Source organism: Epinephelus moara, chromosome 9 (genome assembly GCF_006386435.1).
Source record: "Epinephelus moara isolate mb chromosome 9, YSFRI_EMoa_1.0, whole genome shotgun sequence".
Classification (NCBI taxonomy): Eukaryota; Metazoa; Chordata; class Actinopteri; order Perciformes; family Serranidae; genus Epinephelus; species Epinephelus moara.
The window spans coordinates 34,609,015-34,614,057 of record NC_065514.1 but is presented as its reverse complement, the minus strand read 5'-3'; positions in this window follow the sequence as shown (position 1 = coordinate 34,614,057).

Here is a 5,043-nt window from a genome sequence, read left to right as displayed (position 1 = left end):
GTAATTCAGTTTTGACTAGTCAGAATGACGTCATAGATATCTGTAATTCAGTTTTGACTAGTCAAAATGACGTTACAGATATCTGTAATTCAGTTTTGACTATTCAGAATGACGTTATAGATATCTGTAATTCAGTTTTAACTAGTCAGAATGACGTTACAGATATCTTAAATTAAAATTCATACTAGTCACAATGACATTACTACTAGTCAAAATGACGTTATAGATATCTATAATGGTAATTCCGGATAGTCAGACTTAGTGATTAAATGTTAAAACGGCTTGCCATACTGGTTATGTCACACGCTGAGCTACATGTTTTGTTACTTGCTCACGCCCCCCATTGCCCCAAAAAAGGCGCATTCTGTATGTATGTATTTTGCTGCACTCCCTGATTTTGTTTTTATACTGCCAATACCGAAAAAAGACTGATTGGGCTTTCCCGGGCTTTCCTGCATATTTGCACAATTCCTATCTAAAAAGGGCTTATGTGTGAAGGGGGGTTGAGAGGGATGTAACTATGACAGTGGCTGCATGCAGTTGTTGATGGTTTGTTAGAACACCCCAAACTATTGTTTTCATCCAATAGTGAAAATAAAGCTTGACAAAATGTATTTTGTCCTCATTACTTTAATATATCAAATGGGTTTTATACTATAAGGTTCTATTCCCAAAGCAGACACATTTTACTTACAATTCTCTGCATTTTGGCGTCTTAAATAATAATGCAGCATAGATTATTTTAAAGGGATACTTAACCAATGAAATGGCCATTTGTAGATCAGTTATTCATGCTGTGTTACCTTGACTTCATGAAAAAAACTTTGCTTCCATGGATAATGGAAAAACATATTAATTTACTGATTGATTGATTGAGGTCTATGTTTAACAACAGCAAAACTATGTCAAAACAAGGGATGTAGCACAAAATTCAGAGCCCTATGTATAAAAGTCTCTGTGGGCGCCCCACCCTGCCTCACTTGAGCTATGTCTCTCACGCATGGATTATTTTTTTTATTTTTATTTTTCATAAAGTCAGTGTCCTTTCTTTCTTTTCTTCTTCAAAACTCCAATTTCCCTTTTCATGGGGAAAGACGTGATTGTGTATGCTGTTGCTCCAGCAGAATAAGGCTGCCTTTACACTACCATGTCTTGATGCCCAATTCCGATTTGTTGCCTATATCCGATTTTTCCTGACTGCTGTTTACATATTCTATTCACCTTATTTTTCACGGAAACACGGAGGCAAAACACAGCGCAGCCAGCTTCCGTTTTTTTGTGCGACACTTCCGGTCCAGCACTCTTGACCACTGTGTAAATGTCCCACGGTATTTGCTAGAGTGACATTACTGCGCGCATGGAAATGTTAACATTACTGACATTACATTACATTACTCTTGTGGCTTTAGCTCCTATTGCAGGGGTGGACTAAACCATTTTGTGCCTTTGAGAGGGAGGGGCCTCAGAGAACTTTGACAAAAAAAAATTTACACAAAGTTCAGTGTTTCACCTGATTTATTTAGCCAATATTAATGTGTTTAATGGCACAAATTAGTTAGAAATAAAAATTGCATACAAAACTAAACTTTCATTCCACGCTTTTTGAGGGCCCCCCCTCACTAAGGGCCCTGGGTAATCATTTTACTTATCTAATTCCTTATTTAAACAGATCGTCTTGATGAAATCAGAAACCTGTGACGTGTACAAAAATAACTGTTTAAACATGGACAGATGGACATTACACATTTTCACACTTACAAAAGGCATTACAAGTGTAACTGCAAGTAAATAAGTACAACCTTGTGAAGTGTTCAAGTGGAATAAGACAATTTAACTCCAAACTTCCAAAATGTTTGGAACTCATTCTGTTTGTATGCAGCATAGTATGTGAAGCCATGTTTTTCAACTTCAGTGTGAAAAGGAGGGAGGCAACAGTTAATGTTAAGATATTCTGAGACTTGGCATTGTTAGTACTGTATTTTGAGGCAACCAGAGAGCAGAAGTAACTAAGATGTTTTTGTGCAGTAGAGCCTTATGAATAATGCTACTCCCTTCTGTTTGTTAAGGAGGACCATCCTACCTTTTCATATGAGATTCAACAGGGAGTGAGAAATGTATCACCCATGATGAAGCGCAGTGTACTGTGATACACCGAGTAAAGAGACTTTAAGGTGGACCAAGATGCATGCTTATTTACACTATCACTATAATCAAGCACAGATGCAACTGTACATTGCAGAATGGTGTTTTGACTTGCAGAAAAAAAGAAACAGATTTTTGTTTCAATACAAAAATCCAATTTTGACCTTCAGTTTAGTTTATGGGTGTTCCACATGAGCCAGCCAGAGTCAAGGGTATTTATAAAATTCAACATTTTCAATATCAGATGGATATGGGCAGTAGGCTGGATACTCTCTGGTGACCTATAGAGAAAAGCATACATTTAGTTTTGCCAGAATTTAAAACAAGCTTATGTCTGATGAGAGAGATCTGAAATATGTCATAAATAAAGCTGTAGATTTGAAATGGCCAGATTAAGTGAAGAGCCAATGGCATATAAAATGGTGTCATCTGCATAAAAACGCACATGATAGTTTTGTGTGGCAATGATGATAAATTAAAATTCAAAAGGCTGGGGGATGGAGTGGGGTTACTCATTGTTCCTTAAAGTGTGGCAGATAAAGACATACTGTGCTGCTAGACTGCAGCTCTGATATTGTTTGTATACATGGTAAATAAAAGAGGACCATGAATGGACCCTTGTGGCACTCCTTATATCAGGGGGACTTGGTTTGGAACTGTTGGAATCTCCTACCTGATTTCTCTCTGAGAGATAATCATAAACCTATTTAATGGACTGTTCATCTCCTCTAATGAGCATAGTTTTTTCAGTAAAATGCCATGACTGACTGAGTCAAATGTTTTAGATTGATCTAAGAAAAGTACAGTACCATGTCCAGGGCTATAAAAAATATTAAGTACCCATAATGCAGTTGTTGTCATGCTATAGCTTAGGGTAAGAACCAGGGTATTTTGTCCCCCTTAATAATAAGTCAGTCTTGATAAAGGGTTTATAAGTTATAACGAATGGCTTTATTAATGGTTTACTGAAGCTTTATAGTCTTTTATTATTCAATTTAGTAATTATGCAGGCACACATGATAGTAACCAATTAATAAATTATTGGAGGTTTTACACTTTCTAACAAGCCATCAAGTCTGCAGTTATACATGTTGTTTTACTTTATGGCACATCACTGATTTATAATGCATTAGAAAATGATTCATTAACCATTAATAATAAAGCTATTAGTTAGAACTTATTAACCCTTTATAAAGAGTGACTCATAAGAAAGTGGCACCAAGAGATTGGCTCAGTTAAAGCAAAAATTCCATTTGCAGGATGTTTCATTCGAAAATCATGATTCAAGTTTACATGCAAAAGCCCTGTTGGGTTTTAATTTGGGGTGGTAGCTCAGTGTATGGTAAGTTAGTATCTATGTAAAACCTTCTCGAAAAATTGATCTAATTTCTGTTTAACAGAAAGAGCATATTGGCAAAATATTTTCATTAAATGTGTGTAATATTACAGGGGTATTATCTATGTAAAACCTCTATAGATACAACCCCTGTAATACACTATTGCATAAATTTAATGAAAAATATTTCTCCAATTTGTTCTTCCTGTTAAAAAAATTAAAAGACATGGTCTTGTTTCTAAATTGTAATACAGGTTCACAATCTACTGACAGGGCTCTCAGGCATATATGTGTTGTTGGCATATATCCCATCCATTAAACTAGAGTGCTTCAGATTACACTTAATATCCATATGTTGTGTGTTGAACCACAATATCTCTTAGACTCTGTTTCTAAGATAACACAAAGAAGAAAGCTGTTTAGTCCTCTCAAATAACCAGAAAAAATATATTATGTATATTATATGTAGGTTTACATCTCCCTTGTACAATTTAATGGTTGTCTATATACATTTTTTTTTGTTTTGTTTTCTTTTGTTTTTCTTTTTCTTATGTTTAATGTTGCTGTTTCACTTATGATGTTAAATATAAAATGAAATATATATCTGTAAGTACAATGTACCGTTATATTTGAAATATGATCAATAAAAAGGGTCTGGTAAGTAAAAAAAAATGCCACGATTTTGAATGTAATAATTATTATTGTTGTAATGTTTTGTTATTCCACTTTTTAAAATTATTGACATCTTTGTTTGGTAGCTGGTTATTTCAAAACTTTGAGACAATTAATCAGGTAGGCTACGTTTGCGCGATATGCCTCAAATGTCTGAGGTCCTGTCTCAGACTGAGTATGTCCCACGGTGAGTATCTATTGAGTATCTATTACAAGCAGTTGTATGGCAAGCCGTTTTAACATTTAATTGCTAAGTCTGACTATCCGGAATTACCATTATAGATATCTATAATGTCATTTTGACTAGTAGTGTCATTGTGACTAGTATGAATTTTAATTTAAGATATCTCTAACGTCATTCTGACTAGTCAAAACTGAATTACAGATATCTGTAACGTCATTCTGACTAGTCAAAACTGAAATACAGATATCTCTAACGTCATTTTGACTAGTCAAAACTGAATTACAGATATCGATGACGTCATTCTGACTAGTCAAAACTGAATTACAGATATCTATAACGTCATTCTGACTATTCAAAACTACAGTTACATATGGCAAGCCGTTTTAACATTTAATCACTAAGTTTGACTATCCGGAATTACCATTATAGATATCTATAACGTAATTTTGACTAGTAGTAAAGTCATTGTGACTAGTATGAATTTTAATTTAAGATATCTTTAACATCATTCTGACTAGTCAAAACTGAATTACAGATATCTGTAATGTAATTTTGACTAGTCAAAACTGAATGACAGATATCTATAACGTCATTCTGACTAGTCAAAACTGAATTACAGATATCTGTAATGTAATTTTGACTAGTCAAAACTGAATGACAGATATCTATAACGTCATTCTGACTAGTCAAAACTGAATTACAGATATCT